Source organism: Tiliqua scincoides, chromosome 5, assembly GCF_035046505.1.
Source record: "Tiliqua scincoides isolate rTilSci1 chromosome 5, rTilSci1.hap2, whole genome shotgun sequence".
Lineage (NCBI taxonomy): Eukaryota > Metazoa > Chordata > Lepidosauria > Squamata > Scincidae > Tiliqua > Tiliqua scincoides.
The window spans coordinates 6,411,142-6,428,063 of NC_089825.1; the positions used below are offsets into that span (position 1 = coordinate 6,411,142).

Below are 16,922 nucleotides of genomic sequence, written 5' to 3' on the forward strand. Positions count from 1 at the left end.
ACTGCACCATGATATCTTTTGTGCAGTGTTTGAACAATGGGTACGTATGTGTAACAACAAGGGCTACACAAACCTGCCTGCAAACACATGATTGCTTAAAGCAATCGTGCATGTTTTTAAAGCATGCTTCCAAATGGAAGCTCTATTTATTTGATAAAACTGGCTAATAGGAGAGACAATGACCCCAGTCAGGACTGGGTTTTGCAAGGAGGTGGATGTTTAAAGGTGAAAATCACAGCCCCCCCCCCCCATTTGTCTCTGCCGTGGAGTGTTCTCAAGTCACCAGTTCAGAGACCACAGGGGTGATATTTCACAATTAAAATTGCAAAGGAGGGGAGGAAGAGGGAACCTCTCCCTCACCACATGTCCCAATCTCTTCAATTGGCCAACTTCCAATACTAACAGTCTTTCCTGTGCCAATGCAACTGTGCCAACAGAGCTCACACTGTATTCTGTGGTGGGTGGGCAGCCACGGAAGCCTCCTTAAGGTAATGGAAAGTTTGTTTCTTCTTTAAAATCTTCATCAGACCTGACTGTCTTAAGGACTAAGGGCACAATCCTAACCAGGTCTACTCAGAAGTAAGTCCTATTTTGTTCAATGGGGCTTACTCTCAGGAAAGGGTGGTTAGGATTGTAGCCTAAGTATCTTAAGTTCCCAAACTGTGAGCCATGACTCCCTGGGGGAGCTGTGGAAAACAGCCAGGGGAGCCGTGGAATCCTCATGAAAAACCTGCCACCCTATACAATGTATAGGATTTTAGCCTTAATGGGTAGCCTCGGTAAATGGCCCAGAAGGTCAAGGGAGCCACTAGTCAATAAAGTTTGAGAACCACTGGACTAGAACCTTGATTTTTTTTTTTTAAGATAAAAGCTGAGTTTCTTGAGGTGCTGAGTTCTGCATCTCATATGAATTTCTGCACACACTTTTCTGTATATAAGCATTTCCCCATAACCATCTCTCTCCCCTACCTCCAGCTTAGCAGATTTCTCCACAGGGACAATTTTGACTGGTCTTTCTAGGTCAAGAGGAAAGCTGTTAAACTCACTGTGATGCAGCCTGTTTCCAGAATGGGCTATGTAAATGGGAAGTATTCGCTTCCGCAGGTCCATTAATAGAGACAACTACTTCTGCATTGTGGTGGTAGGAGTAAGAGCAAAGCTTTTACTTATTGGTTCCCTTGTGTGATATAAACTATCATTACGAGATACATTTTCTTTCCATTATACCATCAGAAAAACCTTCCACCTTGCGATCTAAATATACATTTCCTCCGGGGCATCCTATTTGGTAAAGAACATGGTGGAAATCTAATCTCCTTTTAATCAATAAAACACCAAATGATGTTTCTATTTAATGCAAACTTTGCTCCTTGCCATGTAATGAACCTGTTTCTATTAAGGCTACAACTATTAATGGAATAAGTAATGTGTTCCTGCTTTGGCTTCTGCTGTTTGGTTTTGGTTTTCCTTTGCAGTTCAGTTATTATAAAGCTTGTTCTTTAGGGGTCTGCAGTTTGGCAGTCAGGGTGCACTTTGAGCTGCTGTTTTGCCTAGGAAACTTCCATTTCCTTCCAATGGTTTCATCATCATCATCATCATCAGTTTCATAGCTAGAGGGGTGCAAACCACTAAGCTTTGCAGGGAACCTCTCCACAGGATGCAAGTGGCTCCACCCTCTCCCCTTCTGGGAGCCATTCTGGGCAAGGGGGAGCAAAACGTAGACATATATGCTGCTGTCTTAAGAACATAAGAACCTAAGAACAGCCCCACTGGATCAGGCCATAGGCCCATCTAGTCCAGCTTCCTGTATCTCACAGCGGCCCACCAAATGCCCCAGGGAGCACACCTGATAATAAGAGACCTGCATCCTGGTGCCCTCCCTTGTATCTGGCATTCTGACTTAACCCATTTCTAAAATCAGGAGGTTGCGCATACACATCATGGCTTGTACCCCATAATGGATTTTTCCTCCAGAAACTTGTCCAATCCCCTTTTAAAGGCGTCTAGGCTAAATGCCATCACCACATCCTGTGGCAAGGAGTTCCACAGACCGACCACACGCTGAGTAAAGAAATACTTTCTTTTGTCTGTCCTAACCCGCCCAACACTCAATTTGAGTGGATGTCCCCTGGTTCTGGTATTATGTGAGAGTGTAAAAAGCATCTCCCTATCCACTCTGTCCATCCCCTGCATAATTTTGTCTTGCTACCCCCACCTGGAATGGTTCCAAAGAGGAGGGGGAGGGGCTGCTTGCACACCGCAGTGAGACTCCCTGCAAAACATAGTGCTTTGTACTCCTTCTAGCTATGCAACTGATGATCATCATTATTGTATAATAATTTATATATGTGACATTAATTTGTCTTTGATGAGTGATAGCCTTTCACTTTGACTTTGACCAAAATCACATGACCTTGCTGATGAATTGCTGGTCAATTCTGTTGCAGAACTGAAGTGAACCTCTCAGGACCACAAAGTGCAAAATGTTGTACTTTCACTATTTTCAGCAGGGGCATTGGATGACCAGCGCTAGAGACAGGTAATGGATTCTTGGAGCTTTTGGTATGCGGCCTTTATCAGCTAATTTTTTTTTTAAAGGAACATACACACATCGCTAGACCTTTCTAGTCTAGCTAGAGTTACTTTTATGGTAGATGGAGAGGAAACAGGAAGGATTTATTCCTAGGCATCAGGTAGGTACTGTTCCAGCACCCACCAAGTCACACAGTCCACCAAACATCAATTGCTGATTTCAAGGGAAGGCTGCAAAAGTAGAAGACAAATCATGCCACCTGCTAGATTCAGGAGCAGATGACCCAGGTGATTACAAGGCACTGAGCTTGTGAGGTGTTGGGCATTTCAGTAATTCTTAAAATGAAGAAGCTCCTATAAGATCAGAGGAAATACGCTGGTTATTCTTTACTAATATATGGCTTCTGGACCAAAGCAGACCTGTGGAGTATAGCCAGAGGCAGTAGTGTAGCTAGAAGGGGTGCAAAGCACTAAGTTTTGCAGGGAGCCTCACCACAGAGTGCAAACAGCCCCCCCCCTCCAGCATTCACCTCCATTTTGCTCCCCCCACCTGGAATGGCTCCAAAGGCAAGAACACACAGCAGTGAGAGGGGGAGCAGAAAGGCAGGGAGAAAGGCCCTCATACTGTTGCTAGAGAAAGTTCAGAGGATTCTGGCCTGGGGGCTTCCTGGAGGCCACTGTGGGAAACAGGATGCTAGACCAGATGAACCTCATCTGATCCATTTGGGCTTTTCTCATTTGGTCTGCTCTAGCAGGTCTTTTCTATGTCCTTTAAAATCAGAATAAGAAGATTATTTTGAATTTTGGGGCAGGCAAATTGCATTTAGTAGGATTTGATGGAGATTCTGCCCACTGCCCCCCCAATTCATTTCAGAAAGCACATGCCACACCTGTGGTCCCATGTTCATTTCACTCTGGTTCCTCAGTCGCCATCTCAATAATATACTCATGGCCTGGGCACCATTGAGAATTCAACATAATCCCCTTGTTGACAACGCTTGTCATCCCCATCCCATATATAAGACAGGGATGTTGGTATGATAAAGTAGGGTCAGGGAACCAAGGAAGGGAAACAAAAACACTGTGCAGCATAAATTATATATGAAGTTTTGCAAGCAAATCTTTTTTCCTCCCTCCAAACTGCAAAGGAACATAAGGGAGTGTGGGATGTCCTGCATAAGGAAAAGATGACAAACACCTTTCTGATTTGCAGCCTGACAATCTTTCTGCATTTTGAGTCCCTTCCTAAAATGTATAGGTGCTGTTTCAGCCTTAATAAATGGCCCTTTTGGGCAATAAAGCATGTAAATTGGCTCTGCCGAGTATTTTGGAGGCGAAAGATTTCCCTGTTCAAATACCATAAATATCACCATGCAGATACCAGGCTAACACCAAGAGGGGCGACCTTGACGTCAGCTAATGCCCACCGAAGTGCCTCTTATCCAGCAAAGAAGTCACTTGCATGTCATCTATCAGCTCTTGTTTTTAAAGGAGACAGTGAAGACAGATCCTTCCCAACCGTGAGCACTGAATACTTGCGAAAGCTTCGATTCCTGCCTCCGCTTGGGCTTTCTGTTTGTCTTTTTTGTTTTTGAGCAAGTGCACGAGACACAATTGATGATAATGGCAGGCAGTTTGGGACTGGGAAAAATAATAGGTGACATGCAGCCAAAGTCAAGTTGGAGTGGGGGGTTAGAGACATGAGACTGGCTTGGAGCCAAACTAAATGTGACTTTAATCATGTCATTGGCCCTGGCAAACTGGCTTTAAGTTATGTAAATAGTATGCAGAGAATTTGGATCAAGAAATGACAACAGTAGGGGGCTTTCAGCCTTCTACTCTCAGAAATCCTGGCCAGGATTCATCTCCCCCCCCCCCTTAATGTGTGTGCTGTTGACAATGGAAAAAAGGGTTTAGGATGATACAATGGTTGGCAACCTTCAGTCTCGAAAGACTATGGTATAAGCCTACAGCAGCCGGTATTCGCAGGCAGTCTCCCATCCAAGTACTAACCAGGCCTGACCCTGCTTAGCTTCCAAGATCAGACAAGATCCAGCATGTGCAAGGTAAGGCTTGCATTCAGAACTTCTTGATATGTGCAGGGTGATGGTTCAGGCAGAGCCAGTGTTTTTCATGCAGTAGGTCCCAACTGCAATCGTTAGCATCTTCCTTTCAAGGATCTCAGGGAGCAGGGCTGGGACCATGGAGACCATGGAAGCTTCTGTCCACTGACAGACTCCCCTGGGTGAAATGGACCAGTGATCTTGCTCACTATGAGGTGCTTCCTAGGTTTAGGTCCCACTGAGTTCAGTGGGAACGTATCAGACAAACTTAAATATCTCCGATTGAAATAAGTGGGATTTGAAATAAGTGGGATTTAACTTTCAGCCCAACGCAAACTTGCCAGGGCCAATGCATCCATGCTAATGGAGTGCACGCTGAATCCTGCAATGGAAAGGCAGCCTGGAGGCTTCCTCAAGACAAGGGAATGTTTGTTCCCTTACCTCGGGGCTGCACTGCAGCTGAAGTAGCACTGGGAAGTTGGTCAGTTTGGTACAGCTGTTTGGTGGGGTTGTATCCAATGTTAAATGCTAACTGTAATTGTTTGTGGCCAGGATTTATTTAGTTCTTCTCTCCTTCCACAGCAGCACTCAGCACAATAAATCAATCATAAGAACATAAGAGCCAGCACCACATCCTGTGGCAAGGAGTTCCACAGACCAACCACACGCTGAGTAAAGAAATATTTTCTTTTGTCTGTCCTAACCCGCCCAACACTCAATTTTAGTGGATGTCCCCTGGTTCTGGTATTATGTGAGAGTGTAAAGAGCATCTCCCTATCCACTCTGTCCATCCCCTGCATAATTTTGTATGTCTCAATCATGTCCCCCCTCAGGCGTCTCTTTTCTAGGCTGAAGAGGCCCAAACACCGTAGCCTTTCCTCATAAGGAAGGTGCCCCAGCCCCGTAATCATCTTAGTCGCTCTCTTTTGCACCTTTTCCATTTCCACTATGTCTTTTTTGAGATGCGGCGACCAGAACTGGACACAATACTCCAGGTGGGCCTTACCATAGATTTGTACAACGGCATTATAATACTAGCCGTTTTGTTCTCAATACCCTTCCTAATGATCCCAAGCATAGAATTGGCCTTCTTCACTGCCACCACGCATTGGGTCGACACTTTCATTGACCTGTCCACCACCACCCCAAGATCTCTCTCCTGATCTGTCACAGACAGCTCAGAACCCATCAGCCTATATCTAAAGTTTTGATTTTTTGCCCCAATGTGCATGACTTTACACTTACTGACATTGAAGCGCATCTGCCATTTTGCTGCCCATTCTGCCAGTCTGGAGAGATCCTTCTGGAGCTCCTCACAATCACTTCTGGTCTTCACCACTCGGAAAAGTTTGGTGTTGTCTGCAAACTTAGCCACTTCACTGCTCAACCCTGTCTCCAGGTCATTTATGAAGAGGTTGAAAAGCACCGGTCCCAGCACAGATCCTTGGGGCACACCGCTTTTCACCTCTCTCCATTGTGAAAATTGCCCATTGACACCCACTCTCTGCTTCCTGGCCTCCAACCAGTTCTCAATCCATGAGAGGACCTGTCCTCTAATTCCCTGACTGTGGAGTTTTTTCAGCAGCCTTTGGTGAGCGACCGTGTCAAACGCCTTCTGAAAGTCCAGATATATAATGTCCACGTGTTCTCCCAAATCCACATGCCTATTGACCTTTTTAAAGAATTATATAAGGTTCGTGAGGCAAGACTTACCCTTACAGAAGCCATGCTGACTCTCCCTCAGCAAGGCCTGTTCATCTATGTGTTTTGAGATCCTATCTTTGATGAGGCATTCCACTATCTTACCCGGTATGGATGTTAGGCTGACCGGCCTATAGTTTCCCGGGTCCCCCCTCTTTCCCTTTTTAAAAATAGGCGTGACATTTGCTATCCTCCAATCTTCTGGCACCGTGGCCATTTTGAGGGACAAGTTGCATACCTTAGTCAAGAGATCTGCAACTTCATTCTTCAATTCCTTAATAACTCTTGGGTGGATGCCATCAGGGCCCGGTGACTTATTGATCTTTAATTTATCAATGAGGTCTGAAACATCTTCTCTTTTAACCTCTATCTGACTTAACTCCTCGGTCAGGAGGGGCCGTTCAGGCAGCAGTATCTGCCCGAGGTCTTCTGCCGTGAAGACAGATGTAAAGAACTCATTTAATTTCTCTGCCATCTCTAAGTCTCCTTTTATCTCCCCTTTCCCTCCCTCATCATCCAGAGGGCCAACCACTTCTCTGGCGGGTTTCCTGCTTCTAACATATTTGAAGAAGCTTTTATTATTCCCCTTAATGTTGCTGGCCATGCGTTCCTCATAGTCTCGCTTGGCCTCCCGTATTATTATTAATCACTGAATAAAACACAGTGAAACCATGACTGGCACAACAGTTAAGCACTATTAAATCCTAAGGATTTCCATGGGCAAGTTAAGTACCTGTTTAAAGCTGCAATCCTATCCATACTTACCTGGGAATAAATCCCATTGAATATAATGGGACTTACTTCTGTGTAGCCATGCCTAGGATTGGGCTCTTCATCTCTCTAATCGTAATTGAAGGGATTTAAAAGTGGTTAACTGTGGCTGGGTTGTGCTTCATTTTTCAACAAGGAAAAGGCCACAGCATCAGAAATCCTAAATACGTACTTTTTAGAAACCAAAATGGATGTTAGCTGAGGTGCCACCACTGAAGAGGTTCTGCTTTGGGATTTGCGTCAAAGATTAGTGACCTGATCCAACTGAAGTTAAGTGCTTTTAAGTTCCACCGAGTTCAATGTCAGAGAGTTGAGAATGAGCTTAATTCCTTCATTAAAGCCACTGAGAGTTTCAGGATCATTGGCAGGATCATGGTCATAGCATAGCTAGATGGTAGCATAGCATAGCTAGAAAACACCTCACCACAGTGTGCAAGCGGTCCTTCCCCCTCCCCTTCAGAGCCATTCCAGGCTGCTAGAGCGTGACTCCAGAGGTGAGAGGGAGGGGCCACTTGCATGCTGTGGTGAGCCACAGTGCAAAAGTGTTTTGCACTCCTTCTAGCTATGCTACCGATCATGGCTTCGGTGAGCAATTTTCAAACAGTGTGTCATTGCACATTGGTGCGCCACTAATGGCCTGCAGGTGTGCCATGGGAGTTTGGGGGAGGGTCATTTATTAATAAGGCCATTGGGAGTTATGAGCCCCCTTCCAGCAGCATAGTGTGCCTTGCCAATGGTAAAAATACTGATGGTGTGCCTTGGCAATTTTAGCACCTTGTCAGTGTCCCATGAGATGAAAAGGTTGAATATCGCTGGCTTAGACTGTCAGGGCAGCAAAAGGAAGAGGCATCAAGGCTGAGATGATAGAAGCCACAGCCAGCATGACCTCTTTTGAAATATTCAAAAATCAGTTCCGCTGCCCCCTGTTTATAAATGCCTGAGAGTGACACATTGAGCCATCTATAGGCATTCCTTGGTCATGGCTGGCCCTTTGAGTTCTATTTGCAGTTCCATTACTGCATCAGAAATGAAGAGATTGAATTTGATCCCAGTTAAAATTACATTATGCACCCCAAAGAGTTCTTTTATTTAAAATTGGATATGGCAGCTTCCTTCAGTACTTCTCTCCCCCCCCCCCACAGAGAGAGAGAGAGAGAGAGAGAGAGAGAGAGAGAGAGAGAGAGAGAGAGCGCAAAATCAAAATACAACACAAAATGTTCTCATGTTTCAGGGGGAGCTTATTTCCTCTATCAAAAACCTCCCTGCCCCTTCTCCCTCCATGGACGCACAACACAAATTTACACTGTTTGCCCCCTGGTCGCCACCTCTACCACAGGATACAGTGCATACCTTTTTGATTGGTGCATTGGTGATGTGGCAGGGGATAGGACTGGGGCCTTAGACTCTGGCACTCTGCATTGTTCCATATTCTTGAAATTGTTCCACATTTTAGGGACTACGTGCAATGATCTCTATAGGACTGCATGTGCTCATTACGGCTTTACTGAGCTATATTGAGCTAACTCCCTTTTCATGCAAATACATTATTCAGATCAGTAGTTTAACTAGAACAGGGTGATGGGGCACCTACTAAGTGCATACAGTCTGATAGAGGACACAAAATCAGCACTAGAAATCAGGCAATGTATTTATTTACAGTAGTCTCTCAGAATCTGCTGGGAATCCATTCCTGGACCCCCCACAGATGCCAATATTCTGGTAGTGAGGTTCACATTAGAAATGTTTTAAAAGGTTTTAAGAAATTTTTTTAAAGTTTCCCTTACCTTAGTGCCATAAACTGTGCTGGCTGTAGGGCTTCAGGTCAGTCTCTGGTGCTCCCAGAAGCCATTTCTGAGTCATGCCAAGGTCCATGAACCCCTTCCATGGCCCTGAAGGAATTGTGGAAGTGTTTTTTAAACACCATAATTGGATCTAGTTAACACTAGTTAGTTAATTGGGTTCCACAGTTAACACCCAAATACCTGTGGATGCTTGCACAGCCCGTTCAAGTGCCTGCAAAATTTAGTGCTTTGAACCCCCTCTAGCTATGCCACTGGGTTGTACGGTATAGAGGCTTCTTGTCATGAAAAGTAGACATCATTGTTGGCATGCATTACCAAGTGGACCTCATTTATTTGCTCCTCCATTGTAGCATTACGGATCCAAACTGGGACCAGAATTTATTGGAACTGGCTACTTTCCACATTGTTCAGGATGTGCAAGCCAACCTTGTACCCATGGACTAATGATTTTACTCTCACCACCATTAGAGGGAAGTGTGACATCTCTTCTCCTGCTGTGATTTGTCATCTCACAACTGTGCTTAATCAGATGGTGTCGAAAAGCAAACAGAAGAAATAAGTGTGTGTTGCTTTCCTAACCTGACATAGTGATAAAATACAATAAACATGCAAAGTAAGGGAAGCGCCAGGCAAATGTCCTCTGGACATCATTATTTGTTGGTTGTCGCTACATAGGACAATAAAAGAATATCAAAATCTGGAGACAAAGTGTCTGAATTCTGAGTAGGAGATGCCTTGAAATCTTCCTAAAAATTTGTAGGCTTGAACAGCAATCCAGAATCTGATCTGCATTTAACAGATAGTAAGTACAATTTAGAAAAATAGTCTGAATTGGCTGCTTGCCCTGAATGATGTGAGCATATACGACGTATGTTCATTCAGACATCGTAGACGTCATTCAGGACAAGTAGCTAATTCAGAATGAGAGCAATGTTTTCTGAATAGGCATTGCCTTTACTCTTAACTAACTTAGGGTACAATCCTAACCAAATTTCCAGCACTGAGATAAAGGCAATGCAGCTCCAAGGTAAGGGAACAAACAGTTCCTTACCTTGAGGAGGCCTCTGTGACTGCCCCCCAACTGCAGGATGCAGCACATGCCCCATTGGCACAGCTATGTCAGAGCTGGAAAGTTGGTTAGGATTTGGGCCTTAGTTTGCCCTCAATGATGTTCTCACTAGCCACATATCATGCCATAGTTACTAGAAACAAGGACTATTTTCTCCTACAGAAATGGCATGAAAGTGGCAGCCGAATTTGCAGGGTAATACTACTTGTGGGAGGGATTGGACACCTGAATGTGTGTTAAGTTGCATCATGTCTTCTTTTTGTAGTGACCCCCAAGGAAAAAAAAATGGAGAAACCAGGGACTCTCTGAACAGGGGGATATATTTGACAACAGGAGAAAATGTTCATAAAATGCACACATGCCGTTTCTTCCCTGTCCTACAGCTAAATCCCACTGAAAACAAAAGACTAGAATCCTGTGTGTGCTTAAGACTGCTACTCTTGGGAGTAAGGCCCACTGAACATAATGGAACTTACTTCTAGTAGACATCATGGGATTGTGCAGTAACAGAGGGAAATCTGGCTTCATCCCAATTAAATGTTTACACTTACAAGATTGCCGTATTAGGTTGCATCTAACATGGGATCTTTGTTGTCTTGGATGGTGCTGAGCTGAAGTAAGGCATGCAGAGATGAAATGACTTTCCCTGTGTCATACGGTAATTCATCAGCAGCAGTAATATAGCAAGGGAGGCAAGGGGCAGTCCACCCTGGGTGATACACCGTGGGAGGATGACGGGTGCACCACCCAAGCATCTGCTGAGCCAAAGCCTGTGCCCTGCTTGGTGACAGATGGGCCCTCCCATCCTCCCCTAGGCTCCGAACAGCCAGAAATGGCCACCCCACAATTCAGTGGTGTGAGCAATGACATAATCACACCACCCCGAATCACTTCCAGGTGCTGCACATCATTCTGGTAAGTACAGAGGTATACGTGGTACAGAGGGGGTGCCTTTGTGTTGAAAGCAGTTGTGTCGGACCAGCATGGACTCCGGCAAGTCTCCAGTGGGCCAGAGGCTCATTGGAGACTGGGGCTCAGGGCAGGCTGTATTGGGTGTCCCTGAGGGCCGCAAATGGCCCCTGGGCCAGGCTTTGGGCACCCTTGATTTAGACTGACAGTTAACCATTTAGACCAGGGGTCTCCAAACCCCGGCCCGGGGGCCAGATGCAGCCTGCAGAGAGCCTTTATCCCACCCGCGGCCAACCTCTGTTCCCCTGAGAGCCTCTGGCCCAGTTGACCAAACACAACTAGAGTTGTGCTTGTGGGGTGGAGGAATGGGGGTCCATTTAAGTGTGTGCTTTATCTCTTGGGCTGTGTTGGTGCTTGGAGGAATCCTGAACATTTAAGCCCATTCATTTATTCATTATTTCATCTAAGATCTATTTAAATTTATATTTAATTTTTTTTTCCAGCCCTTGACACTACGCTAGATATTTGAAGTGGCCCTTTGGCCAAAAAGTTTGAAGACCCTTGATTTAGACTGTAAGCTCCTTAATGGAGGAACCTGTCCCCTTTTGCTCTTGGCTAGGGTATCATTAAAAGAGCCACATCCTACTTTTCAACTCAAGAGTCTGCAGGCTCTTATAAAACATTGCATACTCTATGGAGCTGAGCCTATGAAGCTATAATCCAGTCATAAGTCAAACAGTTGGTTCAAATGGTGTGTTATTCCCAAACACCAGGAGTCATATCTCGATGAGGGGAAGAAAAGAAGTTGTTTGCAAAGACACTTGGAGAAATGCACAGCAAGCAAAGAAGAAAAGATATTTCAAAATTATCTACTGACATGGGCGTGACACCACCCTTCACCATGGATGCAGCGGAGCTAAAAATGGGTCAGATGCAGCCTATTTTCAACAGTTTGTCTGATTAATTAGACTAGAAGCATGCAAATAGAGGTGAAGCCTGCTTCTTCAGCCCTCCACTCATTGCGCTCTGACGGCCTGCCACAGAGATCAAGAGAACAGATCAGCATTCAAATAAAAGGTTTTAATTATTTAACTCTTTTCCCCCCTTCTCATGGAATGGAGGTGACAAGTGATCAAAGTGCCTCCTCAAGGTAGTGCCCGAGTTCCTTCATTTCGTGAACAATCTAAACCAGACATTTATTTTATTGTTTGGTTGTGTGAGATGAAGATCAACATCAGAAGCATTATTAATATAGGCACGAATAAGAAAGGAAATCTAATTCTTATGCTCTTCCCCCCCCCCAATCAGAGCATGGTGAACATTGCTTCTGATGTTCCTGTGCCCCTGTTTCCCCAACTAAGCCCAGAAGATCTTGCTATAGTCTTGCAATCATGTTAGATACAAGAGTCCGTTTTAACTGTGGCTTCTCTGAGCAGCTATGAAGCATCATTTAAGTGGTGGTCTTCTTTCATTTACAGCAGTGTTTCTCAACCAGTGGCACAGGTACAACCAGTGATTGTTGTTGTTGGCAACCTTCAGTCTCAAAAGACTATGGTATCGCGCTCTGAATGGTGGTTCTGGAACAGCGTCTAGTGTGGCTGAAAAGGCCGATTCGGGAGTGACAATCCCTTCCACACCGGGAGCAAGTGCAGTCTGTCCCTGGTCTGTCTCCCTGGCTATGGGCCTTCCTTCTTTGCCTCTTTGCCTCAGTCTGTTGGCCAAGTGTCTCTTCAAACTGGGAAAGGCCATGCTGCACAGCCTGCCTCCAAGCGGGCCGCTCAGAGGCCAGGGTTTCCCACTTGTTGAGGTCCACTCCTAAGGCCTTCAGATCCCTCTTGCAGATGTCCTTGTATTGCAGCTGTGGTCTACCTGTAGGGCGCTTTCCTTGCACGAGTTCTCCATAGAGGAGATCCTTTGGGATCCGGCCATCATCCATTCTCACGACATGACCGAGCCAACGCAGGCGTCTCTGTTTCAGCAGTGCATACACGCTAGGGATTCCAGTACGTTCCAGGACTGTGTTGTTTTGGTACTTGAGGTGGTTTCTGGTGGTACTTGTCGGACTTCTGGACATCTGCCACCCAGCAGCGGGACTAGAGATGCAACACAACAAACATCTGTAGAAGGCTTGGCTTGGTGTGCAGAGCTCCAAAGCATGCTTTTCATGCTCTGAAAAGCCCTCCTATCTACTCTGAGCCTCTTGCTGGTGTTTGCCATGCTGCACCTAGACTCTCAACCCAGAAGTAACTGGCGATGTCATCTCACCAGTTACTTCTGGTGGTACTTCCAATAAGTGAACCATGTGAAGAGGTACAGTGGGGGATAAACGTTGAGAAATGCTGATTTAGGCTGCAATCCTATCCACACTTACCTGGGAGTAAGCTCCATTGACTATAATGGGGCTTACTTCTGAGTAGACATGCATAGGATTGGGCTCTTAGAGGATTGGGCTCCTATGGTTTTCCCCACTATAGCATGCAGGCATTCGTGTGTGTGTGTGTGTGTGTGGAGAGAGATCAGGAAGCTTGGGAGGGGAAAGGGTAAATATTTTCATTTACCCCTCCATAGGCCCCTTGATCTGCAATGGGTCTCCTCAAACTTGCACCAGTTCTTTAGTTGGTGCAAGTCCAAGAAGACAAAGTGGGCATGTTAGCTGGCACCAGAGGGGTTAGCATCCAGTACAAGTCACCCGCATCGTGCCACCCCTTCTCACCTCTGGCACCTGCCCCCCCCAGCACTCCCCACTGTTGGCATCCTTCAGTCTCGGAAGACTATGGCGTCACGCTCTGAATGGTGGTTCTGGAACAGAGTGTCCTCTCCAGTGCGCAAAGCCTGGGTAAAGTAGGTATGGAGGATAGACTGTTACCCATGCAGCAAATCCCCCCTCTCCACGTCGCTGAAATGGTCCAAAAGAAAGGCAGAGGCCAATACGGTTGGTTCCAGCAGTGTCGCAGGAGTTGCCAGAACGTGACTGTGTTCAGCCATGAACTGCCTCAGGGACTCCGGCTCCGGATTTTGCCTCGAGGTTGACTCCTAAGGCCTTTTCCACAACTGGATGTAGCCACAAGACAGTGAAGGTTTGGGATCAGAGTTTTCCTTCTCTCAGATGAGCTGCCTTCCCAGGCTAACGAGTCCCATCTACCTGACTAAGTCACCTATGTCGGCGGGCCTTCCTGTTACTGCTTCTGTGTGCTGCCTCCATGGCCTCTCCGGCAGCAGTCTGGAAGCACGCGGCTCTCATTGAAAAGCAGTATATAAATATTTTTGATGATGATGATGACAAATGTTTGTGAAAATGCATTAATTGGAGCCCAATCCTATCTTACCCCTCCATAAGTCTCCAGCTTTGCCGTGGGTCTCCTTGGACCTGCGCCAGCTCTGTAGCTGCGCCGGATGGAGGAGACAAAGAGGGTGTGCGTGCTACAAAAAGGAAGGATATGATCCGGCATGCGCCATCATTGCCAGATCCACCCCTTCCCGCTGCCTATCCAACCCCTGTTCCTGCCCCTTCCCTGCCCCATTTTGTCCCGTTTCTGTTGCAGTCTGTCAGCAGCCATTTTCGGACAGCGGAAGCCTCTTCCGCGGTTGTAAATGGCTGGATGCGACAGCCCAGCCTAGGGTAGGATTGGGCTGGAAGAGGCATGCATTTCTCTAAACAAAACCAAGAATCAGCAGCGGGTGGGGGGCCACCCTAGTCAGAGCCATGTTATGTAGGGAGAGGGAGACTATCATCCCATATTGCTTTCTTATTGAAATCCACCCCTCCCTACTTGTAGGTTGAAGTGATCAAGAGCTGCAACTAGCTACTTCCAGTGCAAGTAAGAGTCCCGGGGGTGGGGTGGGGGGGTTATTTTTTGGTCAGAAAATGGTGCAAGGGGAAAGAGTGAACCTCCCCACTCATGCTGGCTGCAGTCCCACTCAGGAGCACCCCTCCACCATTCCATTCCCCCCCCCTTTTTTCACAAGAGGTACTTCTAGGTCTAAGCCTCTTAGAAATTCATTTCCACAAAAGTCTCGTTTGACCCCAAGGCTCCAGTGAATCAATAACACATTCCCCAGTGAATTCTCCTGACTGAACCGGCTCATAAAATATTTGACTTTATCCTAAGTTGAATTACTTAAAAATGTTTGCAGTGATGGCCACCAGGCAGGATGGGGGCTTCTACTATTAGTGTTGTTGTTATCCTTGTTTTCCCTCAAACTAGATGGAGAGGGGAGACTTGAGGCAGGGCATCAGTGCCTTGATTCCTGCACCAGCAGTCTCTTTCTACTGCAGGCCTGGTGCGCTAATTTTGGGCTGCAGTGTTGCCATCTGGGCAACGGTGGCCCTCAGCTGGCCCTAGAGGCTGGTCTCTGAGCACTAAATCCTGTGATGCCTCTGCTTTAGGACTTATTCCATGGGCTAAGCAGCTTGTTCCTGGTGGGAGGACTAAGTTCCTGCCTCCTTCCCTAATTGCTGCCTTGACTTTGAGCCCTGCTTGATTCTGGCAATGCATGTCAGTCTGACCCCCCCCCCCCAATCCTTTTTTGCTGTTCTGGAACTTGACCTCTCTTGACCTGGGCTATGTGCCTGCTTGTGGTCCACTTGGACTGGTAACCAGGCTTAATGCAGTCTCCTGTGACAGCTCCAGCAGCAACTGTTACCCTGCACATGCCTGATCTCATCTGATCTCAGAAGCGAAGCAGGGTCAGGCCTGGTTAATACTTGGATGGGAGACCACCAGGGAATACCAGGTGCTGTAGGCTTATACCATAGTCTTTCGAGACTGAAGGTTGCCAACCATAGCACCATAGTGACGGCTCCTTATATTTACCATCTCAGGGCAGAACAATTTTGTGTAGTAAAGATTTTTTTGGACTGCCCTATTCGAAATGGATGTGGCCACAAATAATCTCTTGGGGGCTTTACTGTGTTTATCATGAGAATCAGAACATAAGAACATAAGAAGAGCCCTACTGGATCCAGCCAAAAGCCCATCCAGTTCTGTTTTCTGTATCTCACAGTGACCCACCAGCTGCCTCAGGGAGCACATAAGCCTTCTGAGGTAGCCTACTTCCTCCAGAAATCTCTACAATCCCCTTTTAAAGACATCTAGGCCAGACACCATCATGTGGCAAGCAGTTCCACAGACTCATGACATACCGAGTAAATAAATATTTTTGTTTGTCTGTTCTAGCTCTCCCAACACTCAATTTTAGTGAATGTCCCTTGGTTCTGGTGTTGTGTGAGAGGGAAAAGAACACCCCTCTATCCACTCTATCCATCCCCTGCATAATTTTGTGTGACTCAATCATGTACCCCCTCAGGCCTTTTTCTAGACCAGGGGTCTCCAAACCCTGGCCCAGGGGCCAGATGCAGCCTGCGGCCAGCCTCTATCTGACCCACAACCAGCCTCTATCTAACCCGCGGCCAGCCCCTGAGAGCCTCTGGCCCAGTTGACCAAACACAACTGGAGTTGTGCTTCTGGCATGGGGGAATGGGGGCCATTTAAGTGTGTGCTTTATTTCTTGGGCTGTGTTGGTGCTTGGAGAAATCCTGGACATTTGAGCCCATTCATTCATTCCAGTCGTTCATCTACGTTCCATCTCTAATGTATTCATTTAAATTTTATTATTTAATTTTTTTCTGGCCCTCAGCACTGTACCTGTTATTTGATGTGGCCCTTCGGTCAAAAAGTTTAGAGATCCCTGTTCTAGACTGAAGAGCCCCAAACGCTGTAGTCTTTCCTCATAAGGGAGGTGTCCCAAGCCGTTATCTTCTGCATCTTTTCCATTTCCACTATATCCTTTTTGAGATGTAGTGACCAGAACTGTATGCAATACTCCAGGTGTGGCCTTACTATTGATTTGTACAAAGGCATTATAATATTAGCCGTTTTATTCTCAATATTTTTTATAATGATCCCAGCATGGAATAACCTTCTTCACAGCTGTTGCCCATTGGGTCGAAACTTTCATCGTGCTGTCCACCAAGATAGACAGAATTTTTGTTCTGGATGACACATGCCCCAGGGGTCCTCTATATGGTGACACACAAACCACATTCAATTTGACCAGTCAATATAACAGCTGAAC

The 16,922-nt window shown here is 46.2% G+C and overlaps 1 pseudogene; it reads left to right on the plus strand.

Annotated features, from left to right (window-relative positions):
* The first annotated feature begins 15,473 nt into the window (after positions 1-15,473).
* LOC136654743 (5S ribosomal RNA) lies at positions 15,474-15,593 on the plus strand (annotated as a pseudogene).
* Positions 15,594-16,922: the final 1,329 nt, after the last annotated feature.